The sequence below is a fragment of the Lissotriton helveticus genome, chromosome 6 (genome assembly GCF_964261635.1).
Source record: "Lissotriton helveticus chromosome 6, aLisHel1.1, whole genome shotgun sequence".
In the NCBI taxonomy this organism is placed as follows: domain Eukaryota; kingdom Metazoa; phylum Chordata; class Amphibia; order Caudata; family Salamandridae; genus Lissotriton; species Lissotriton helveticus.
Genome location: NC_136067.1, coordinates 1,846,896,589 through 1,846,921,885, shown reverse-complemented (window position 1 = coordinate 1,846,921,885; position 25,297 = coordinate 1,846,896,589). Strand labels below are relative to the sequence as shown.

Below are 25,297 nucleotides of genomic sequence, written 5' to 3'. Positions count from 1 at the left end.
TTGGAGTATCTCTGCGCTTATAGATTGATGGTAGACGGAAGTTATGATTGAGTGGGAATAAGTGAGAGCTAGATCTCATTTCTGAACAAAGCCGTTTTCAAAAGTTTTCTAAATGTGAGATGTTCTTTACATTGTCTCAGAGACAGAGGAAGTTTGTTCCATAGAGTGGGTCCAGTGATGGATAGCGCTTTACTTCCATGTCTGGCTTTTTTGGCACGGGGAACCACTAAAAGAAGATGGTTGCTCGACCTAAGAGATCGAGTAGGACTGTAGGGAACAAATTTCTTTTCAAGGTAGGCAGGCCCTTGTCCATTTAAACATTTATGAATCAGACAGCATGTTTTAAATTTAGTTCTCTGTCGGATTGAAAGCCAATGCAGCTGCTCAAGAAGGGATTTAGATGCTGTTCTCGGGAGGGCATTGAGAACAAGGCGAGCTGCAGTGTTCTGAATGACCTGGAGCTTAGCCAGCACGCCTTCGTTGGCAGACAGCAACAGGCCATTACAATAGTCAATCCGACTTAAAACCATAGCCTGAACAAGAGTCTTCCTGACGGAGTCAGGTAGCAAAGGGAAGACTTTGCGTAATAGGCTAATGGTGTGGAAACATATTCCCGAGATATAGGTAATGTGTTGTTTTAGTGACAGATCTTGGTCAAATCGAATCCCCAGATTCTTCACAACCTGTTTGGGTTCTGGAACTGCTCCTAGGTCTTGCGGCCACAGATCTGGAGTCCATAGAATTTTAGCTTCCCCAAACAACATTACCTCAGTTTTGCTGACGTTACACTGAAGGCAATTGACGGACATCCTGTTTGCCACTGCTTTCATACCTAATGAAAAAGAGTTTTTTACATCAGCAGAGAGAGTCTTAAAGGGGAAGAGGAGCTGCATATCATCCGCGTATGATACTGGGATGAAACCATATCTACGCATTACTCTTGCCAGGGGTGCCACATAGATGTTGAAAAGGGTTGGGCTTAAACAGGAGCCCTGTGGCACCGCTTTTAAGATCTCTACTTCCGCTGAACGATACGCACCCATGGTGACTCTCTGGGTGCGCTCGGATAAGAAGCTCTTCAACCAGTCAAGGGCTTTATTCTTGATGCCAGCGTTCGACAACCGATCAGTCAAGATGGTATGAGACACGGTGTCGAACGAAGCCGACAGATCTAATAGAACCAAGATCACTGAAAGACCCTTGTCCTGGTACATATGTAGATCATCAGTGACAGATAAAAAGGTGGATTCCGTACTATATTTTGGCCTGAATCCTGACTGAGAGTAGTCCAGGGTGTCAGCAAGTTCGATGTATCTGGACAGGTGATGGTTTACATACTTTTCAGTCAGTTTCCCTAAGAATGGTAGTAAGGATATGGGTCTGAGATTGGCTAGGTCATTCGATGAGATGGCAGTATTTTTCCTTATGGGTCTGACAAGGGCCCGTTTCCATTCTCTGGGGACGGTACCTGAACTGAGTGAAAGATTCACCAGTATTTCAATCGCGGGGCAGAGTTGTTCTGCTAGGACAGGCATTAACCTAGCAGGAATGGTATCATCTGGACTACCGCTTTTAATCTGTAGGATTAATGAGGAAGTTTCTTGTAAAGAAATAGGAGGGAAAATATCTAGAGAATAAGTATCCTGCTTCAGTTCTGTATCTACCTGAGGGAGCGTCGAGTCTGTGGTAATCGCCTTGTTAGCGGAGACTATTTTATCGTAGATCATATTAATTTTATTAGTGAAAAAATAGGAGATTTCGTCACAAAGCTGTTGAGAGGCCATCTCAGGGGACTCACATGCAACTGGCTTAACAAATGTTTGTAAGATTTGATAGAGGACCCTTGGAGAGTTCCCTGCATCTTTGATTCGTGATGCAATATAGGATTTACGTGCTATACGAATAGCTTTATGATAAGTAGATAGTGCATCCCAATACTCTTTCTTGTCCTCTACCAGGTGGGAGGTTCTCCACCTCTTTTCTAATTTCCTGGCAGTTCGTTTGAGTATCCTTAGGTGATCATAGAACCAGATTTCGTGTTTGTTAGCCGGTCTAGGTTTGAACTGTTTTAAAGGGGCAATTATATCTATGGCTTCCCTAGTTGTCCTTTCAAATGTGTTAAGAGCGGTTACAATATTTTCCTGAGGAGTGAGGAGGGGGGGTTGAATTTTTCCTTGAAGGTGGTGTCAGTAACTTTATGCCACTGTCTACGTACACTCGGTAATAAAATTGGGCGTGAGGGAATGGGTGTAGAATAAGGTGTGATAAATTCTACAATGAAGAGATCAGTCCAATTGACCTGTGTTGCAGGTGGGCAAAAAGCTAGTGGGACGTTGGAAAATATCAGGTCCAGGGTATGACCTGCCTGATGTGTGGGCCCACTATTCCTCAATATTAGTCCTAAAGAGGACAGATCTGTTAATAGGGATTTCGCCTCGCTACAGTCCGACCTATCGCAATGTGCATTGGAAATTCAAGGTAACGTCGTCGCAGAGGACACTAGCCAACAGGCAAGTGACCGGACAGACGCGTCGAGCAGGAAAATGCAAAAGGGCCCCACGCAGCACTCGGTGAGTGTGGAGAGGTGATCTTCGGTGCAGTTGGTGCTCGGGGCTGGGGCTTCTCAATCCCCAATGCACAACTTCGAGGGTGCCTCAGAAGTTGCACGGAATGCAATTCGCTGGCTTTCCAAGATGGCCGGTCCCACGTCTCTCGTCGCCTCCACGGGTCTCAGCTTTCCTGTGGCTGTGGATCGGGCTGCTGGATGTCTGGAACTCCGGGTCTTGTCAGGCTCTGTGTTCGAGCTCCGGCAGGAGCAACGACAAAGCAAACCGTTGAGCGCTTGATGGTGCCTGCTTGCACGGGGTGGTCACTCCTTGACCACAAGGGAGATTCTTCAGTCTTCTACGTCGAGTAGGATGTCGAAGGTCCAGAGTTTCGTATCAGAGTTTCAGTCAGGATATATCTAAAGTCTTGGGACTCAGCTCCTACCTATATACCAAATCTAGGGGCTGGATTACCTGCTAGGTCCCTCCTATGGGTGGGACCCAGGAAGGGGGCGTTACACCCCTTTCCCTTTGTCCAGTTTTGCGCCAGAGCTGGGGCTGGAGTGCCCCAGCACCGGTTTGAACAGGACTATGCATGGGACACCTTGTGTGCCCCAGGCAGTGTCTCATTTCATTCAGCCCTCCCTGCCCCAATACACTATAGCCTGTCTGGGGTGGTGCTAGCACCTCCCTGTGACAGGAAACCTATTGTCCAAGCCTCCCTCGCTGGAAGGACTCCCAGCAGCAGGAGGTCAGACTTGTGTCTGTGGCAGCAGCATGCATTTTGTGATGCTGAGGCTCTGGTTAACTTTAACCGGGATTAATGGAAGTAACATGTCTTTTCCCTCTAGAAGGGTGGAATGCTACCCACGTCGCCAGGACTGGCGAGGGGGTAGTATTCCAAAGCGTATAACACCGTACACAACATGTTTTGATAAAGCTAAACCAAAGTTAGCATCTGACCGCGAGGTACATAATGCACTTCAGAGTATATGGTACGGCAATATCCTAGAACAGCTATAAGGACATGGTTCCGAAAGCTGCAGACAGGCTCAGCTCATGCTAGAGCACCATCTCACATAAAACCAAGCACTCTGCCTTCAGGATTGTTAAGGCCTGCCATAGGAGTGACTTATATGTGCATATGTGTCCAGATATAAGGTTAGACATAGGAATACTATATCTACGCAAGGGGTTATTATACGACCTTGCCCCAGCTGAGTGATCAGCCAGTTGTGTCAGTTTGGATGGCCAGCCAAGGGTGGCAAAAGATATGCTGCAGCCCCTGGTAGGCCTTGGGTGCACCTATGCCCTGGGTACCTATAGTACACTGTACAGGGACTCATAAGAGTGACCCAAATCCCAATTGGTGATGTACCTAAAGTACACGGTGTGAAATTTAGAGAGAGAACAGCAGGGCTGTGGGTCTGATTAGCAGGCCCACAGCCACATTAAGTTGAAAACCAGTGAAGCAAAAAGGAAAAAATGGGGTGACCATAGGAAAGCAGACCCTACTCTCCTACATAACCCCCACTTCCCCAAACGCAGGGTACATTAGACTAACCTTGACCAGTTGTGTCTTCATGTTCTAAGTGGAAGTACCTGCAGAGACCATATGCATTGCCATGGTCAGTCCCTGGTCTGTGCTCCACTGTAAAGTCCATCCCCTGTAGGGAAATGGACCACCTGAGCAGTTTGGAATTTTCACCCTTCATCTGATTTAGCCACAAGAGGGGCTTATGGTCTGTCTGAATTTTGAAGTGAGTGCCAAACAAGTATGGTCTCAACTTCTTCAGGGCCAAACCACAGCAAAGGCCTCCCTCTCAATAGCTGACCAACGTTTCTCTCTAGGGGTCAGCCTTCTGCTAATAAAAGCAATGGGCTGGTCTTGACTATCTACATTAAGTTGTGAAAGCACATCTCCCACCCCCAACTCAGAAGCATCTGTTTGGACAATAAACTCTTTGGAGTAGTCAGGACTCTTTAAGATAGGTGCAGAGCACATGGCCTTCTTCAGGTCATCAAATGCCTTTTGACAGCTAACTGTCCACTGAACCTTTTTTGGCATCTTCTTAGAAGTCAAGTCATTAAGTGGTGTCACAATGGACCCATAGTTCTTAACAAACTTTCTGTAGTAACCAGATAGGCCCAAGAAAGCTCTGACCTGTGTCTGGGTAGTTGGAGGAGCCCAGTCCTGAATGGTCTGGATCTTACTCTCCAGTGGTTGAACCTGACCCCCACCTACAAGGTGGCCCAGGTACTCAACCTTACTCTGCCCTATCTGGCACTTTGTGGCCTTGATAGTTAGGCCAGCCTTTTGCAGGGCCTCTAAATCCTTCTTCAGGTGGATCAGGTGATCCTCCCAGGTGGAGCTGAAAACAGCAATATCATCAAGATAAGCTGCACAAAAGTCATCCAACCCAGTGAGGACTTGGTTCACCAACCTTTGGAAAGTGGCAGGTGCATTCTTCAAGCCAAAGGGCATTACCACAAATTGATAATGACGTCCTGGGGTTGAGAAAGCAGTTTTGGCCTTGGCATCCTCAGCTAACCTGATTTGCCAATAGCCAGCTGTCAAATCAAAAGTGCTCAAAAACTTGGCAGAAGCCAATCTATCACTGAGCTCAACTGCTCTTGGAATTGGGAGAGCATCTGTCCTAGTGACAACATTGAGACCTCTATAGTCCACACAGAACCTCATCTCTCTCTTACCATCTTGGGTGTGATGTTTTGGTACAAGGACTACTGGGCTGGCCCAGGGGCTCTCTGATGGCTCAATTACTCCCAACTCAAGCATTTTCTGCACCTCAGTCTTTATACAGTCCCTGCCATGGTCAGGTTGCCTGTAGATCTTACTCTTCACAGGCAGACTGTCACCATTGTCCATCTCATGGGTGCACCAGTTAGTCTGACTAGGTGTCAATGAAAACATATGTCTGAAGGCCTGTAGAACTTGTCTGCAGTCCTGTTGTTGGTGGTCAGTGAGGCTGCCAGCTAAGGCCACTCCATCAACTGAACCATCATCAGAGTTCTGAGTCAACAGGTCTGGGAGAGGGTCACTCTCTTCCTCCTGTCCCTCATCTGTAGCCATGAGCAAGCCCATGTCTGCCCTGTCAACATATACTTTGAGTCTGTTGACATGGAGCACCCTGTGGGGGCTCCTAGGGGTGCCAAGGTCAACCAAGTAGGTGACCTCTCCCTTTTTCTCAACAATGGTGTGGGGTCCAGACCATTTGTCCTGGAGGGCTGCTGGGGCCATTGGCTCCAACACCCACACCTTCTGTCCTGGCTGGTACTCAGTCAGCACACCCTTTTGGTCATGCCAAGCTTTTTGAAGTTCTTGGCTAGCCTCAAGGTTTTTAGAAGCCTTCTCCATATACTCAGCCATCCTGGAACGGAGACCAAGTACATAGTCCACTATGTCCTGCTTAGGCTTTTTGAGAGGTAACTCCCATCCTTCCTTCACAAGACATAGGGGTCCCCTTACAGGATGCCCAAAAAAAAGCTCAAAAGGGCTGTAGCCAATCCCTTTTTGTGGGACCTCTCTGTAAGCAAACAGATGGCAGGGTAAAAGGATGTCCCATCTTCGCCTCAGCTTTTCAGGTAACCCTTTTATCATCCCTTTGAGGGTCTTGTTGAATCTCACCACAAGCCCATTGCACTGTGAATGGTAGGTGGTGGTGAACTTATAGTTGACACCACACTCCTTCCACATTGCAGTCAAATATCCTGACATGAAGTTTGCACCTCTGTCAGAGACAACCTCCTTTGGAAACCCCACTCTGGAGAAAAGTCCAAGTAGGGCCCTTGCCACAACAGGAGCTGTTGTGGTCCTCGGGGGAATAGCTTCTGGATACCTGGTGGCATGATCCACTACCACCAGTATAAATCTGTGCCCAGATGCTGTTCAGGGGTCTATTGGTCCTACAATGTCTATCCCCACTCTCTCAAAGGGTACCCCCACCACAGGTAGTGGTATGAGGGGGGCCTTTGTTGTGCCACCTGATTTGCCACTGGCTTGGCAGGTAACACAGGAGCGACAAAACTCCTTGGTATCTTCTGACGTATGGGGCCAGTGAAAGTGAGGGACAAGCCTGTTCCAAGCCTTGTTCTGGCCTAGATGTCCTGCTAAGGGAATATCATTGGCCAAGGTAAGAAGGAAGCCCCTAAATTGCAGAGGTATAACCAACCTCCTGGAAGCACCAGGCTTGGGGTCTCTAGCCTCTGAATAAAGGAGCCCATCATCCCAATACACTTTATGGGTACCTTGAGCATTCCCAGCAGCCTCAGCAGCAGCCTGCTGTCTGAGGGGTTCAAGAGAGGAACAATCTAATTGAGCCTGCCTCAAGTCTGCCCTTGAGGCCCCCCCTGTCCCAGGAAACTCAACCTGATCAGGCTCAAGCTCTTCTAGGACAGTTCCCTCTTGGATCACAGAATCATCCTCCTAGGAGGGCTGATCCTCAACCTGAGGCAGGGGGGAAGGCACTGCCTTAACCCTCTTGCTCTTTCTCTTGGGTAGTGTCTGGTCTATTGTTCCAAGATCCAGCACTGGTTCAGGTAAGCACTCTTTGGCCTGTGACCTGGTCACAGCAAGGACATGTGCTGAAATACCTAAAATCTCTGCATGAGTCCTATACTCCACTTCTGACCATACTGAATTTTCTAGATCATTGCCCAAAAGACATTCAACTGGGAGGTCTGCACTTACCACAACTCTTTTGCGGCCAGTTACCCCTCCCCAGGAGAAATTACAACTGCCACACTATGTGTAGTAGTGACATTGCTAGCATTGTTCACCAGGTAATTATCACCCAGTACAATCTGTCCAGGGTCCACAAAGTCAGGTGTCACCATAGTGACACTGGCACATGTGTCCCTGTAGGCCTGAGTCACTTTATCATTAATCAAACGTATCTGTCTGTACTTGCCCAAAATATTGGGACTCACAGTAGTGGACATAGCCATGTCCACATCACCGATCAGGACAGCCTGAGTTGGAATCCTGACAAGGCCAAAATCCACCTCAGTACCCATGGTTAACCCCACTATAGCCTTGGGTTGGGAACTACCACTGCTGACTGTACTGGGGGGTGCAGTTGCCTTAGGGGCTGCAGTGGTAGGGGCTGTACCTTTCTTGATGCACTCACTAAACCAGTGAGAGGCAGTTTTACAATAATTACACCAAGGTTTCTTTGGACCTTCTTTCTTCTTTTTCTTGGAATTTTGGGACCCCCCTCATTAGAAGTATTTTGGGGGCCTGAAGAAGACTTCTGGTCTTTTTGTTTCTGATCTCCACCCTTTTTGTCTGCCTTCTTCTGATCACCACCTTGGTTCTGGGGCTTCTGCTTAACCCTGGTTCTGACCCATGTGTCTGCCTTCTTTCCCAATTCTTGGGGAGAGGTCAGATCTGAGTCAATCAGGTGTTGGTGCAACAACTGGTTCTGACAATTATTAAGGATTTGTTCTCTCAAAATCAAACTATACAATCCTGTATGTTCCTTAACTTTACTTCCCAGTAACCAACCTTCCAGAGCCTTAGTGGCACAATCAACAAAATCAGTCCAGTCCTGAGTCTGTGTCTTCTGGGTATCTCTGAACATCAACCTGTACTGTTCAGTGGTTAGGCCAAACCCATCAATTAGAGCACTCTTCAGGACAGGGTAGTTATGAGCATCCGCATTACTAACTGTGAGGAGCTTATCTCTGCCTTTTTCTTCAAAGGAGAGCTACAAGATAGCTGCCCACTGACTCTGGGGAACCTGCTGGACTTTACAGGCTCTTTCCAAAGCAGTTATCCACTTGTGGATGTCATCCCCAACTTTGTAGGGGGGCACTATCTTACTCAGGTGCCTAGAATTCTCATGGGACCTGTCTTTATCCTTAGGGATATTGCTGCCACCAGTGGGTTGTAACCCAACTTCTGCTCTCTAGCTAGGGCAAGCTTCTCTTTGGCAAGGGCAACTTCTAGTTCTTGCCTCTCAATCCTCAGATTAGCTTCCCTCATCCTAGCCTGATGATCTCTCCTTTCAGGAGAGGACATCCTTCTCTGAGCAAGGGTATTGGATCTCCTAGAGGCATTAGAGTGGTGGGAGTCACCTGAGTGAGACCTCCTCCTCTCATACCCCTGGTTAAGTGTACTAATAGGTCTGTATGGGGCTTGCCCATGTTCAGCCCCATGTAGGCTTAGGTTAGCCTGGCTAAGTCTCCCAACTTGGACCTGGCTATCTTGGAAAACCCCTTCTATCAGATTCTTCCTCTGGTTCATCTCCCTCCTCTCCTACAATTGTGGGGTCTGATGCATCATCTGTAGAGGGCAAGACCCCTTCTGCATGACCTGAGGGACCTTGTCTAGAGGCCTTCTCAGCATCAGCCCTCTCTAGGACTTCTATGAGGTGGGAAATGGTATGGTTGGAACCCTGTTTCAATCTCCTTGAGGTACACAAGTGTCTCATCTCTTGGAAATCGAGCATTTCATATCTAGAGGGTGCCCTGGGAGGGTCTCCTCCCACAGGGAGAGTCAAACTTGGCTCACCTGTGGTAGACATGATTCTATTGAGGTGTGGTGTGTGCACCTACCTACACTATGTGTTTTCCTACTAGAACCTCTCTAGGAGTTGTAGTCAGGGTGTGCTAGGCCCTTTGGTCTACAACAACTAAGTTCAGTAGAACTTAAGTATTTTAAGTCTTGTTATATTTACCTATGGTACCTAATGTGATCTTTCAAATGATATCTCAAAGATTACAATTGGTAAAACAACAGCAAGCTCAAATCCCACCGCTGCCACCAATGTGAGAAGTTGGCCTGGTATATGATGTTCACTATTCTAGTGAGCACCTTGCACCAGTCCAAACAACCATTATGGTGATGGTTGTAAAGTCAACCTTATAGACCAGCTAGCCTGGGGGTAGCATGCACAAAAGCAGTCTTAGGCTAAACTCAAAAGGGCATGTGAAGCCAGCTGTTTTGCCATATGCAATCCTTTTAATACCAAATGAAAGGACACCACACAGGTTATATATTCACAATATATATATGTATTTATTTCTAAAACAACCCTCTGAACTCTTTATGAGAACAGGACCACAAGCGCATAACAAGTAACTTAATATAACATACAAAAAATGCACAAATATGGATAGGCCCTGGTGGCCCGCTAAACCATATACTAAAATAGTGGTATAAGAACCACATCACAAACAATGGTAAGGCCTAGGGCCTTGGGAATCGCTGGGGCTACACTGGACTAACAGTAGTTAGGGAGCAGGAGGCCCACGGGATGCGGGTGCAGTGTCTAAATGCACACGCGTGCACACATAGAAGTCAATGGGTGCGTAAAAGTTAGAAAGTTAAAGGCTTAGGAGTCTTCCGACTGGACTAGAAGCTAACCACTTGAAACTAGGACACTAGGAGAGTTAATCTTTACAGGAGCACCGCAGTACTCGCGTTACCTCACCCACAGGAAGCGGGTGCATAGGTATCAATGTGTGTCGGGTTTTGTCCTGGAGTTCTATGGAGCCTTGGAGAAAAGATGCTGCAGGCGACCAGGAGAGAAGAGTCCGGTTGGATCCAAGGGCGGATCGAGGATGAAGAGTACCTGAAAGCAGAGGGGACAGAGTCTGGGTCATTAGCCAGTGACCAGAAAGGAAACAGGAAGGAACCAGGCGATGTCGGGATGCGATCAGGTGCTGTCGTGAAGCTTGTCTCCGCTGCCACGGACTGTCCAACGAAGGCTCTCGCTGTTGGCGGTGTCGGTTCTCGATTCGGAATCAACAGGCCTTGGAAAATGCAATCCACGCAGGAATCGAAGATGGCTTCTGGATCAGACCAGCAAGGTCTGATGGTCTGCTCCTTTTCAGGGGAGCAAGGGCCAGTCTGGAGCAACCAGACCAGCATTGGAAATGCAAGGTTTCCTTGTCGCAGAGGCCACTAGCCAACGGGCAAGTGACCGGACAGACGCGTCGAGCAGGAAAATGCAAAAGGGCCCCACGCAGCACTCGGTGAGTGTGGAGAGGTGATCTTCGGTGCAGTTGGTGCTCGGGGCTGGGGCTTCTCAATCCCCAATGCACAACTTCGAGGGTGCCTCAGAAGTTGCACGGAAAGCAATTCGCTGGCTTTCCAAGATGGCCGGTCCCACGTCTCTCGTCGCCTCCACGGGTCTCAGCTTTGTTGTAGCTGTGGATCGGGCTGATGGATGTCTGGAAGTCCGGGTCTTGTCAGGCTCTGTGTTCGAGCTTCGACAGGAGCAATGACAAAGCAAACCGTTGAGCGCTTGATGGTGCCTGCTTGCACAGGGTGGTCCCTCCTTGACCACAAGGGAGATTCTTCAGTCTTCTACGTCGAGTAGGATGTCGAAGGTCCAGAGTTTCGTATCAGAGTTTCAGTCAGGATATATCTAAAGTCTTGGGACTCAGCTCCTACCTACATACCAAATCTAGGGGCTGGATTACCTGCTAGGTCCCTCCTATGGGTGGGACCCAGGAAGGGGGTGGTTACACCCCTTTCCCTTTGTCCAGTTTCGCGCCAGAGCTGGGGCTGGAGTGCCCCAGCACCGGTTTGAACTGGACTATGCATGGGACACCTTGTGTGCCCCAGGCAGTGTCTCAGTTCATTCAGCCCTCCCTGCCCCAATACACTATAGCCTGTCTGGGGTGGTGCTAGCACCTCCCTGTGACAGGAAACCTATTGTCCAAGCCTCTCTTGCTGGAAGGACTCCCAGCAGCAGGAGGTCAGACTTGTGTCTGTGGCAGCAGCATCCATTTTGTGATGCTGAGGCTCTGGTTAACTTTAACCGGATTTAATGGAAGTAACATGTCTTTTCCCTCTAGAAGGGTGGAATGCTATCCCCGTTGCCAGGACTGGCGAGGGGGTAGTATTACAAAGCTTATGACACCTTACACGACATGTTTTGATAAAGCGAAACCAAAGTTAGCATCTGATATAATGTGCAGCAATGCCCTCGCACACAACAAACGCGGTATGTAAATAGTCGTTATAGCATAAATAACAATCAATGTATAGAGATAATCGTTAAGACAGTTGCAATATCATCTTTGAAGATGGAGTATAGGTTTATTGATTCCACAACCAGACAACATATATCTAAAGTCTTGGGACTCGGCTCCTACCTATATACCAAATCTAGGGGCTGGATTACCTGCTAGGTCCCTCCTATGGGTGGGACCCAGGAAGGGGGCGTTACACCCCTTTCCCTTTGTCCAGTTTCGCGCCAGAGCTGGGGCTGGAGTGCCCCAGCACCGGTTTGAACTGGACTATGCATGGGACACCTTGTGTGCCCCAGGCAGTGTCTCGTTTCATTCAGCCCTCCCTGCCCCAATACACTATAGCCTGTCTGGGGTGGTGCTAGCACCTCCCTGTGACAGGAAACCTATTGTCCAAGCCTCCCTCGCTGGAAGGACTCCCAGCAGCAGGAGGTCAGACTTGTGTCTGTGGCAGCAGCATCCATTTTGTGATGCTGAGGCTCTGGTTAACTTTAACCGGGGTTAATGGAAGTAACATGTCTTTTCCCTGTAGAAGGGTGGAATGCTACCCCCGTCGCCAGGACTGGCGAGGGGGTAGTATTCCAAAGCGTATAACACCGTACACAACATGTTTTGATAAAGCTAAACCAAAGTTAGCATCTGACCGCGAGGTACATAATGCACTTCAGAGTATATGGTACGGCAATATCCTAGAACAGCTATAAGGACATGGTTCCGAAAGCTGCAGACAGGCTTAGCTCATGCTAGAGCACCATCTCACATAAAACCAAGCACTCTGCATTCAGGATTGTTAAGGCCTGCCATAGGAGTGACTTATAGGTGCATATGTGTCCAGATATAAGGTTAGACATAGGAATACTATATCTAAGCAAGGGGTGATTACACGACCTTGCCCCAGCTGAGTGATCAGCCAGTTGTGTCAGTTTGGATGGCCAGCCAGGGGTGGCAAAAGATATGCTGCAGCCCCTGGTAGGCCTTGGGTGCACTAATGCCCTGGGTACCTATAGTACACTGTACAGGGACTCATAAGAGTGACCCAAATCCCAATTGGTTATGTACCTAAAGTACATGGTGTGAAATTTAGAGAGAGAACAGCAGGGCAGTGGGTCTGATTAGCAGGCCCACAGCCACATTAAGTCGAAAACCAGTGAAGCAAAAAGCAAAAAGCAAAAAATGGGGTGACCATAGGAAAGCAGTTTGCTAATGTATGATTTTTTTCGGAAAATTGCATTTTAACAGCTGATTTGGGATTCTTCAAGCGTATGTTGCTTTTGTGTTCCACCAGGTGGGTTTTGATTTTTCGTTCCGTTTTCCCTACGTAGGGTAGCCCACACGGGCATTTCAACAGGTACACAACATTGCTTGTATCGCAGGTTGCTGTCACTTGTAACTTGATTGGAGTAGCTTGGGTGGGATGCCTCAAGGTGGTGCCCTTTATTATATTGTTGCAACTCCCACGATTATGACATGGAATTGTCCCAGTATAAGCCTGATTGTATACGGTCTTCTGCTTTTGTAACAACTGGTGTATGTTTTTCGTGCGATGATAAGCAAAAATGGGAAACTGCTCGAATATGCCTTTAAAATCTGTTTCTGCGTGTAGCAAGGGCCAATATTTCTTGACAGTTTGTTTTAATTTTGAGGCTCATGGTTGAGTATTTTGAAACAAATACCATTCTTTCATCGTTTTTATTTTCTATGGCACCCGCGTAGTTCTCTTCCAGGGAGCCGCATCTATTTACTTCCGGGAACGCATCTTAACCATATTCACGCCGCGAGCAATGATATCGGAACATGCCAACTGCGAACATTTCACAGATATACTGTTTTCCAATGGCATTCACGCCATTACGCATGGTAGCACGTCACCTAGTGGACCGTTTTTAGTGATTGTATTAGAATTACTTTTGTATAAGGTCTCCAAGGTTTGTTACCCAGGCTATCTTTATGGTATCTGGCACCTTCGTTCTGTAAAACTTTTGAGTACACTCAATCACCATGTCCATCAGCTTTGATTAAGGTATATTCACTTGGGGCATGTTGTTGATCACGTCGGAATACCTCAGCTAAGCACTTGAGCACACCAGTTTCAACGAGGAATTTTAATGTTTGGCAAGTTGTTGAGCACGCCAGATCACTCCACACGTTCAGTTCTCACTTGTTTCTTGCACATTGAGCACATCACTTTCAGTGCGTTTGAATGTAGGTTATCTTAGTAACCGCTAGCATGTCAGTCATTGTAACTTTCACAAAGCTACAGTGTGCATCACTTGTTTTTGACACTATGTCGCAATAGTGTAATATTATGTGTTGGCGCATTCAGCTCTTAGGATCACTAAGAAAATCCTTTTTGATCTACAGGGAGAACCCCCTGAGGAAGGGCAAGTCCCGAAATGCATCGGGATTGGTGCTTATATTCCTGTGAAACCAGCAAATATGTTTTACATCTGATTGCATTGAAAATCGAATAAATACTTGTTGTATAAACAAATGGACTTCTTCACCAGATATATGATGAGGATAAATCAAAGTGAAGCAAACCTAATGGAGTGTTAACTTCCTAAAGTGATTTTCGTTGCATTGGAGTGCTTACAAGAGTTACCCTTCCATTGGAGAAGGTCTGTTTTTCTTAACCATCCAGCGGTTCTCATACACCAAGAAACACACCTACTAGGGGTCAACTGTTCCTTTTCAGGGTGATTTGGATATTCAAGAGTCTATCACTCGGGCTAATCGAGAAGGTCTAAGGGGCCATTTTGCTTAAGAAGATATTCCCGCTGGTGGTGCATGAGGTACATGCTAACCCTCTGGGGAGATTTGCGATTATACGGGGGACCTGGGTCTGGCATGGATGCTGGGGAGTGTGTACGTCCTTCCTCAGTTACTGGGTGAGATACTGGAAGCGGTGGTCCAACATTTGGCTGAGGCTGCACCTGGGTTCAAGTTGCAGGGGGGGGGTTTAATGGGGTGAAGGACTCAGAGATGGACATGGGCTCCACCCTGCGGGTTGCTTGCTGAAGGTGCCTTTGGCCCTGGGCTGATGCACTTGGGTTGGTAGAAGCTTGGAGGCTGCAGCACTGCACCAAGCAGCAGTTCACATTTTACTCCCCCCCCTCATGAAACCTCCTCCCTCCTGGACTATTTCTTGCTCCCCTCCTCAGATGTAGGGTTTGTTACACAGTCCTGCGGCCTTCCAAGGGGACTCTCAGATTATTTCCCAGTGCTGTTGATGGTCGGGGATGGCAGCGCGAGAGGGGACTGGTGCGGTTAAACTCATGGTGGTGAATTGATGGCGACTTTGCTGAGGCAATCAGGGATGCAATCACCAAATATTTTGAATACATTGAGATATTGCTTTGTTCCCCACTGTCCTCTAGAGGGTGATTAAAACAGTCTTCCAGGGACAGGCCTTCCCGTACATAGGCAGGCGCACCAAGCCTAGGGAGAGGGAGCTGCTCTGACTGGAGTACGGAACTGATGGTCTTCATTGGCTAGCTAGGGTCTCCCCCTCACAGTCCATGGAGTGCAGGCTTCACCAGGCTCGCTTAGACCTTCAGCACAAGCTTTTAGACCTGCAAATCTGAGCTGGCTTCATCCCAAGGAGTGGGTGTTTAAGAAGGGGGACCAGGCAGGCAAGCCGAAATCCTGGCTGGCGAAGGCCAACCACCCGTGCAACTGCGACGGGCATGGCACTGACAGTGTTGGACCTCCTGTCAAGGGAATTAGCCTTCCATTTCCGGGCCCTGTACACCAGCCTGAAACCTCCTGCTTTGGAGCGGGACAGGCCCATCATCTATGATCTGCCGACTAAAGCTCCCAGCCCTGGAATGCGGAGACCTTGATCTTCCACTTACTTCTGAGGAGATAAACCTGCCGATCTCCTCAATGCCCTACAGCAAAGCCCCAGGTCCGAACAGGTTTCCACTAGAGCTCTATAAGAAGTACTGCTCTTTATTAGTCTTGCAATTGCTGGCACTGTATGAGGATGCCTACGCTCGTGCGAGGCTTCCCTGGGATCTCCGGGGAGTGGCCATGAATTAATTAATATTAGCGCAAACTTTGCCTTGCCGCTACCATCATGGTTGTTCTTAAACCCAACAACCCTCAAGAGGACTGCAGGTCTTCTCGCCCTATCTCTTATTTACTTTGAGGTGAAAATTCTGGCTAAAGTGTTGGCCAAGTGCGTCTGGCAATGGTGATTAGGTCGATAGTGCATGCTGACCAAAACGACCGGGCAGAAACACTAGGCATTGCTTTCATCAAATGCACTAGCTCACTCCGATGAACTGTCAAGTGACACTGCTCTTCTCCTGGTTGATATAGAATGGGCCTTTGATATTGTGCATTGGCCTTATATCCTAGGTGTCTTTCACAAAACGAGCTTTAGTCCATGGATCAGGACGTGGGTATTCCTTTTATACATGGTCCTTTAGGCCAAGGTGCACGTAAATGGAGCTCTCTCGCAGACATTTCCTACTAAAAGGGGCACTCGACAGGGCTCTTCCCTCTCACCCGTTGTTCGCACTGGCAATGGAGCCTCTGGCAGAGCTCATCCGGATTGACAAGAGACTTAGTGGATTTGAGTGGAAGGGGAGAGCAGAGAATTGTGTTTCTCTGTATGCTGATGATATGCTCCTCTTCCTTCAGAGACCCCAGGAAACGACTCCACTGCGCATGGAGTTCCTGACGATATTTACTAGGAAGCATTGAGATGCAAGGTCAATTGGGGGAAATCGACACTGGTGCCCATATGGTGAAGTTTGGGGGAGGGATCTTCAGTTGCTGGTGATAGCTTCTGCTACTTAGGCATGACTGTGGCCCTCTCTCAACAGAGGTATTGGGAACTCAATGTTGCTCCACTGCTGGCCATGACAAGGTGAGAAATGGGGAGGTGGTCCAGGGTGCAGCTCTCTATAGCAGGACTAGGTATGCTCTTTAAGATGTTCTCCCACCCTCGTTTTTTGTATGTTCTACAGCATTATCCCCACCCGCTACTGACTACTTTCTCTACAGACATGCAGGCACATATCACCAGTTGTTGTGGGTGGGAAAAACACCATGTTTCTTTTGAGAAGTGTTGGTTGTCTTCGTTTGAGGTGGGGTTAGATTGATTGGATGTTAAATTGTACTACTGGGCCTCATAGCTGGTCAGTGTTAATGACTGGCTCCAAGAGAATAGAGGACTTTATGTCAACAGGTTGGTCCTGGAACTACTGCACCCATATGGTATTCTTCCTTTGTTACATGGCTGGTCACCCTCTTACTCATTGCCGCCCATTACGCAGGTACCCATTGGGGGCTGGTATGCCGCCCTCCGCTCTCCTGTGGTACAGGACCCGGCTGTTGGAGATGGCGGGGCTTTCGGGTTTTGTTCTTGGGACCTCTTTGGTATATCTACACTAGGGGATGTTGTGAGGGATAAACACATGCGATCAGTCCTAGTTCTATTTGCACTCCTCTCAGTTCTATAGGTACCTCCAGCTGCAACATGCTCTGGAAGGCCACAGGGAGAGATTGGACACCCTTGCAGAATTTAACCCTCTAGAATGTCACTTAGTAATGGATTAACTGAGCAAGGGGCATCTCACGATTATATAAATCCAGAGTAGTCAATACGCCAGACCCCCTGTAGTCCCTCAGGGCAAGGTGGGCCCTTGACGATGAGGAGTGGGATGAGGCAAAAATGGACCCTAAAAAGCTGCCTCTGTCAATGCGCTTTCATCTCATTTAGCTTAACTATTTTCATTGGTTATCATTTTCCCTAGTACGACTATGGCATATAGGGCGTGAACCGGGGCCCAAGTGTCCCTGGTCTTGCTATTTCCTGGACTCCCTTTGCCACGTAATGCGGGACGTCCCCATGGCTCAAGTGTATTGGAATTAGGTCAACAACAGAACTTGGCTAGGGGTGGGCCTGTACTTGGTTCTGCTACCTACCCTTAGTTGTACTGCTGGAGATCATGGATGCGCTGGGGGAGTGCCGAGCCAAGAGTACCCTCATTGCTACGGCCTACTTGGTTGCCAAGAGAGACCTGGCTAAGCTTTGGAGGAATCTACAGGCACCGCCGCTACAGAAATGGGCTAGTGGCACAGACCGCTGTGCGGCAATGGGAAAATTTGTGTTCAAGGCATGGGGTGTCCCGCAGAAATATGAGAAGGTATGGCGGCCCTGGACACCATATAAGGCACCCATGTGACAACTATGATGTCCTTTCACAAGAGAGACTCGCTTTCACTTTACATGTAATCACATGTCCCTGGGATGGGTAATGTATTATCCTTCTGTAGAATGGATTGTTTCCTTGTATGATGCCTGGTGCTTGAACGTGGGGTCTAATGACCCAGAATTATGTTTGATATTGTTTCATGTTGTGGTACAAAAACAATAAAATGTGTCATTGAAAAAAACCAAGTATAACCAGACTCAGACACACAGGTAGTTAAGATATTTTGCTACACTCTTTCACACAAGACAGTACATACAAGAAAACTGGGCTGCTATTTTATAAGGCTTTATTTGAAGCAGGTATAGTGAAGAGTATATGCAAATAAATTAAAGTGACTATCAAGAGAAGAGTGACAAATATGAATAAACAAATAGTAAATAACATAAAAGCAAATGGCAGCATATTCGTTTACATTAATTCCCTTTATACTAAGTCCTAGCTAATGATAATTAGCATTTAAAAGTCTGACAACCTGAGGGATGCAGTATATTTGTCACAAACTTGGAAGCCAAAGGTAGGATGATTGGAACCCGCAACGTCCAGCTCTGTGAGAATTCAGTGTGTTCTCAGTCAGCAATTTTGATGAATAAACAAGTTCTGTGGAAGTCAAAAGTGCTCTTCACTCCCTAAAAGAACTGAAAACACTATTTTGAACTGCGCTAACACCGTAGCCCCGCTGACAAAACCCACCAACAGAGACACCAGCAAAAGAGTCAGCTGGTTCACCCCGGAACTCCTCGACTCTAAACGCACCTGCCGGAAATTGGATAACATATGGCCCAACGACAAGACACCAGACAACCGCGCTGCCCACAAAGACAGCATCCGCAACCACCACCACCACATCAGGACTGCCAAAAGGACCTCCTTCACAAACTGCCTCGACAACAACGCACACAACAGCAAGGAGCTCTCCAAGCCCAGCTCCAGTGCCAACGACATCCCACCATCGCAAGCCCTGTGCGACTCCCTCGCCACCTTCTTTCACCGGAAAATCACCGACATCCATGACAGTTTCAAACCCCGGACGAGCGCTGCAGACCTCGCCGCACCGGACCAACCGCACCCCACCGCCCACGACACCCTGACAACCTGGGCCAACGTGAGCATCGAGGACACCATCAAGACCATGGGCACAATCCACTCCGGATCCCCGTCCGACCCTCTCCCGCACCACATCTTCAACAAAGCCAGCAACTCCTTCGCACCCCACCTGCACAAAATCATCAACCTCTCCTTCGAGACCGCCACCTTCCTTGAGAACTGGAAGCACGCAGAAATCAACGCCATACTGAAGAAACCCAAGGCGGATGCGAGCGACCTCAAGAACTTCCGGCCCATCTCCCTGCTTCCGTTCCCAACAAAGGTCATCGAGAAGATAGTTAACACCCAGCTCACCCGTCACCTCGAAGACAACAACATCCTGGACCCCTCCCAATCAGGATTCCACAGAAACCACAGCGCCGAGACCGCCCTCATCGCCACCACAGACGACATCAGGATCCTTCTAGACAAAGGCGAGACGGCGGCCCTCATCCTCCTGGATCTCTCCGCCGCCTTCGACACCGTCTGCCACCACACACTACGCACGCGACTCCAAGATGCAGGGATCCAGGAGAAAGCCCTTTGACTGGACCACCTTCCTCTCTGGCAGAACTCAGAGAGTCCGCCTCCCCCCATTCTGGTCCGAGGCCTCCGAGATCATCTGCAGCGTCCCTCAAGGATCCTCCCTCAGCCCGAAGCTGTTCAACATCTACATGGCACCACTAGTACACATCTCCCGACAGCACGACCTCAACATAATTTCCTACGCCGACGACAGGCAGCTGATCCTCTCCCTCACCAAGGACCCTCTCACCGCCAAATCCAACCTCCACCAGGGGATGAAGCAATCGCCGACTGGATGAAGGAAAGCCGACTCAAGCTGAACACAGACAGGACGGAGATCGTCATCCTCGGGTCCACCCCCTCAGCATGGGAGGACTCATGGTGGCCCACAGCACTGGGGACCCCCTCCAGCCCCACCTACCACGCACGCAACCTGGGAATCATCCTCGACTCAAAACTCACCATGACCAAACAAGTCAACGCAGTCTCCTCCGCCTGCTTAAACACCCTCCGCATGCTCCGCAAGATCTACAGATGGATCCTGACAAACACGAGGAAAACAGTCACCCAGGCCCTAGTCTGCAGTAGACTCGACTACGGAAACACCCTCTATGCCGGAGCCTCGTCCAAGATCATCAACAGACTACAGAGAATTCAGAACGCCTCTGCACGCCTGATCCTCGACATCCCGCACCGCAACCACATCACCCCCCACCTGTGGAACTTACACTGGCTCCCCGTCGAAAGGAGAATCTCCTTCAAGCTCCTGATCCACGCACACAAGGCACTCCACAAGACCGGACCAGCCTATCTCAACAATCGACTCTCCTTCTACGTCCCCAACAGGAAACTCAGCTCTGACGACCACGCCCTGGCCACGATCCCGCGCATCCGTATAACAACCTCCGGAGGCAGGTCCTTCTCCCACCGTGCCGCCAGGACCTGGAACAACCTCCCCCTCTAGCTACGACAAACCGAAGACCTGCCGACCTTCAAGAGTCAACTCAAGACCTCGCTCTTCGACCAGTAGCAGTAGCACCCTCCCCTCCCCCCCTGCCCCCAGCGCCTTGAAACCCTTACGGGGTATGTAGTGCGCTTTACAAATTACTTGATTGATTGATTGAAAGTGATTCTCAGAACTATCTTGAGAAATTGTCTCTGTAATTAGTGATGCAGGGTGAGGAGAAATAAATGAAAAGTATGAACAGTTGCGAAGTAAGAAACAATATCTGGAGGCTGTAAACTGCAGAGGAACGGTGGGAAGGTGCACCATCTGGTGGGAACCTGATCAAATATTGCACACTCAATATCCGATATGGCACTGTCTATTTTTAGTAAAAAGATGTATACAGGAATATATATTGAAAATGTTATACATGGCTGTGCTTTTATAAATAATCAGGCAATGCAAAAGCCATAGGCCTAAATCAACCACACAGGAGGGTAAAATCTGAGTGAAAAGTATAAAATATAAAGCAAGGTCTCACGGTAAAACAGCAGCAGCTTTGTCTTCAAAGTGAAGTCCGTGCAGCAGCCAGGCTGGTACCAGCCGAATCGCAGTGTCGAATGCATGACCAATCGGAGATGATGACAGTTACAAACACATAGCTGAGACCATGGAAGATGCTGGAGGAAGACGAGAAGTGCTGTGGAATGAACGAATACAAAACATGAACGAAAATTGTAGCGGAAAGGCTGCCAGGGAGCAAGGCAACAACATACTTGCAGACAAACAGGCCAGGGGTTGCCATCTGGCCTAGTCAAACCTTTACCATCATTACTAGTATTTTTGTGTCAAGAATAAGGAAGAAAAGGAGGAAATCTGCAAAATCTGTTCATTTTTCCCTTTTGAAATGCAACCTTTGTAAAACAAACACATTAAGAAGTCATTTTAATGGTGTTTTATATCTAGTTCAAACTATTTCAAAATGGCTATCAGGAGATATGGTTAAAACGAAAGAATGTGTGGGCTTTTCCAGAATCCCCTATTCAAGTACTAGCTGCTTGGCCTTTCGTAATCAGAAATCTGAGGAAAGTGACAACCGTACGACTGCCTTAGCACAACCTTCCACAGTCACCACTCACAACAACTTTCCTCGACCACAGGTCTTCAGCTCTCAGCCTGCGCAGCAGCAGGTGCTAGGCTCAGTTCACATTAGTGAATCTCTACTAAGAATTAGGGTGACCAACCGTCCGTAAATTTCACGGACAGTCCGTAATTTCGGCCGTCTGTCCGTTGTCCGTTAAGGATTCTTTAACGGACGCCATTTGTCCGTAATTTTAACTGGTCGCACAACCGCCACAGCTGCCCCCCACCTCCCTTCTTGACTCCAATGCTGTTGAGGTTGGGGGTAACAGACTCCGATGCTGTACCCAGTGGTCGAAGTGGGAAATAAAAAGTAAGGGAACTGTGGGTGGAGAATCAGGGGGCAGGAATAACCAAAGATTGAATCAGTGGGCGGAGTCAGGGGTGTGGCTAGAAATAGCAAAACATACCAATTTTTAGTACGTTTAGCATTTCACTGACCAGTTACAGCTTATAACAATGGATAAACATGTTTATTTGAGGTTTAATTCAGGAAAAAGCAAACACTTATAGGGAATACAGGTTTATGTAAAGCGTGTGAAATATAAGCAGGAACAACATGTTACCCTAACCCTTTCGTTGCTGCCGTCGGCACACAAGGTGCCGTCGGCACACAATGTGCTCCATGCATAGCCCGGTTCAAACCAGTTGCTGGGGCACTCCAGCCCCAGCTCTGGCGCGAAACTGACAAACGGAAAGGGGTGTAACCACCCCCTCCCCAGGTTCCACCCATAGGAGGGACCTAGCAGGTAATCCAGCCCCTTAGTTTAGTATAAAGTTAGGAGCTGTGTCTAGAGACTTTAGATTTATCCTGGAAAGAAACTCTGAAACGAAACTCTTTGACCTTCGACGTTCCATATCGACTGGAAGACTGAAGACATCTCCCTTGTGGTCAAGGAGTGACCACCCTGTGCAAACAGGCACCAAAAGTAACTTGCCGGTTTGCTTTCTCGACGCTCCCGCTAGAACCCGAAGACTTAGCGACGCAGGAACTGGACTTCCACACTTCTCTGACTCCGACCCACATCCACAGCAAAACTGAGACCCGTGGCGGACACAAGAGACGTGGGACCGGATATCCTGGACTACCTGCTTTTTGCTACCTGTGCAGCTTCTGAGGTACCCTTGAAGTTGTGCATTAGGGTCTGCTGGGAAGCCCCAGACCCGAGCAGCATTTGCACCGAAGCTCAGCCCTTCACACTCCACGAGTGCCGCGTGGGGCCTGTGCCTGTATTTCAGCTCAATGCGTCTTCGCGGTTGCTAGCCCGTTGGCTAGTAGGCCCTCTGAAGACATCTTTGTAAAACTACACTGCTTGCCTGGTTGCTCCGGGCTTGCTCCAGCTTCTCTGTGAAGGAGAAGCTCCCCAGACTTGCTGGTCTGAACTGAAGCCAATCTTCCCATCCTGCGTGGATTGCATTTGCCAAGGTTTGTTGGGTCCAATCTGGATACCGACACCGCCAACAGCTAGATTTGTCATGGGACAGCTCAACTCCAGCTCCTGGTCATCGTTGACGCCTCCTGGTCCTCGTGGCTGCAGAGACAAGCTTCACCTCTTCACCTGATTGCATCTCGACATCGCCTGGTTCCTTCCTGGTCCCTTCCTGGTCACAGGCTAGTGACCCAGACTCTGTCCCCTCTGCTTTCAGGTTCTTCTCGACTCCAATCTACCCTTGGATCTACCCGGACACTTTTCTCCTGGTCGCCTGCAGCACTTTCTTGCAGCTCTCCATAGGAAACAGCGACAAAACCCGACACGAAAGAACACCTATGCACCCGGCTTCCCTGGGTGAGGTAACTCGAGTACTCCAGAGCTCCCGTGGGTATTAACTATCCAAGTGTCCTAGTTTACCAGGGTTTTCCCGTAGTCCATCCGGAAGTGTCCAAAATCTACTACATCGTAACTTTTACGTTCCCATTGAAACTCTATGGTGTGTGTTTATACACTGCACACGCTCCCGTGGGCCTCCTACTTCCAATCCCTTGGTTGCTCAGTGTAGCCCCAGCGATTTCCTAGGCCCTAGGCCTACTCACCTTTCCTGAAGTGGTTCTTATACCACTTATTCAGTATATGGTTCGTGAGGCCCCTAGGGCAGAATTGTATTTGTGCAACTTATAGTATGCTTATTGAGTAACTTGTGCTGTATCTCGAACTCTGACCTCATAAAGAGTGCAGAGGGTTTGTGTTAGTAATAAATACATATATATTTGATATATACCGTGTGTGGTGTCCTTTCATTTGGTATTCAAGGGATTATATATGGTAAAACAGCTGGCTTCACATGCTCTCTGAAGTTTTAGCCTAAAACTGCTTTGTCCATGCTACCACTAGGATAGCTGGTCTATAAGGTTGACTTTACAACCATCACCATAAGGGTTGTTTGGAGTGGTGCAAGGTGCCCACTAGAATAGTGGACATCATATATCAGGCCAACTTCTCACACTGCCCCGTTCACTACTCCTGCCCCGTTCACTGCTCCTGCCCCGTTCACTGCTCCTGCCCCGTTCACTGCTCCTGCCCCGTTCACTGCTCCTGCCCCGTTCATTGCTCCTGCCCCATTCACTGCTCCTGCCCCATTCACCGCTCCTGCCCCGCTCACCGCTCCTGCCCGGTTACCGCTCTTGCTCATGCCTAATCACTGCTCCTGCCCCATCACTTCTCCTACCCCGTCACCTCTCCTGCCCCGTCACCTCTCCTGCCCCGTCACCTCTCCTGCCCCGTCACCTCTCCTGCCCGTCACCTCTCCTGCCCCGTCACCTCTCCTCCCCCGTCACCTCTCCTGCCCCGTCACTCCTCCTGCCCGGTCAACTCTCCTCTCCTGCCCTGTCACGTCACCTGCCCGTCATGTCACCTGCCCGTCATGTCACCTGCCCGTCACGTCACCTGCCCGTCACGTCACCTGCCCCGTCACTTCTTCTGCCCGGTCACTTCTCCAGTCCGTTACTTCTCCAGCTGTCACTTCTCCTGCCCGGTCACTTCTCCTGCCCGGTCACCTCTCCTGCCCTGTTGCCTCTCCTTCCCTGTCACTTCTCATTCCCGATAACGGGCGCCGCGGAAGGACGAATAGGTCCAAGGAGGAACCAGACTGCAACACTCGGTCTCTTTCTCTGCCAGGCGACCCATGAAGCTTTTTACAAGACAAAACTGATCAAGCTTGAGGGAATCCCCCTCTAACAGTTATAGCGCCTTAGTGTGCGCTTCACTTAGCCTAAAGATAACACAACCACTATAATTTCATTTTTATCTGCACGTTTTGCACATATTAAAACGGTCCTGAGGAAAGCCAGTATAAAATCTATAAGGCACTGGCTGAAACATGTAGACCACACTAGACGCTGGAGGTCATAATTAGCACTCCAATTAACGTCTACTTGCCTTTTATCCGCTAACAGAGGCCCAGTTCATTAAAATATTTTACCCTCGGGTACTGGGACCAGCTGTATAGCTTTTAAACTTCACCCTTCTCACCCAACTCACTGCACACTCAGCAACATACCAGCTCCGCAGTCACCTGGCGTTGAAGCACACCCGGGGGACATTCGGTGCCACTGCGGTGGACCCGATGATGAAGCATGCCACCGACTAGGTCGGTGGGTGAGGGCTTTATAAGGAAAACAATGTTTCTCCTTATTTGATGTACTGCTCTGAGTCTCCCACTTCTCTTAAACCTTAGCTAGTCCTTATTGATACATACATATAACCCAGGGGATACGGTCTAGCCTATCTAGTCCTCTCTCTCTCATTTATTAAAGCACTTCTCATTCCCAGACACTTCTCATTCCCAGACACTTCTCCTGTCCCGTCACTTCTCCTGGCCCGTCACTTCTCCTG

General features: G+C 48.8%; 1 protein-coding gene across 6 annotated transcripts in view; it reads right to left on the bottom strand.

Annotated features, from left to right (window-relative positions):
* Positions 1 to 25,297, bottom strand: part of PROX1 (prospero homeobox 1) — a 482,982-nt gene that overhangs the window by 402,724 nt on the left and 54,961 nt on the right. For all 6 annotated transcript variants that reach the window (XM_078649768.1, XM_078649772.1, XM_078649773.1 and 3 more), the window contains exon 3: positions 20,869 to 21,027. The gene's annotated coding sequence lies outside the window, so the exon portion shown is untranslated. The remainder of the gene's footprint in view (positions 1 to 20,868; positions 21,028 to 25,297) is intronic.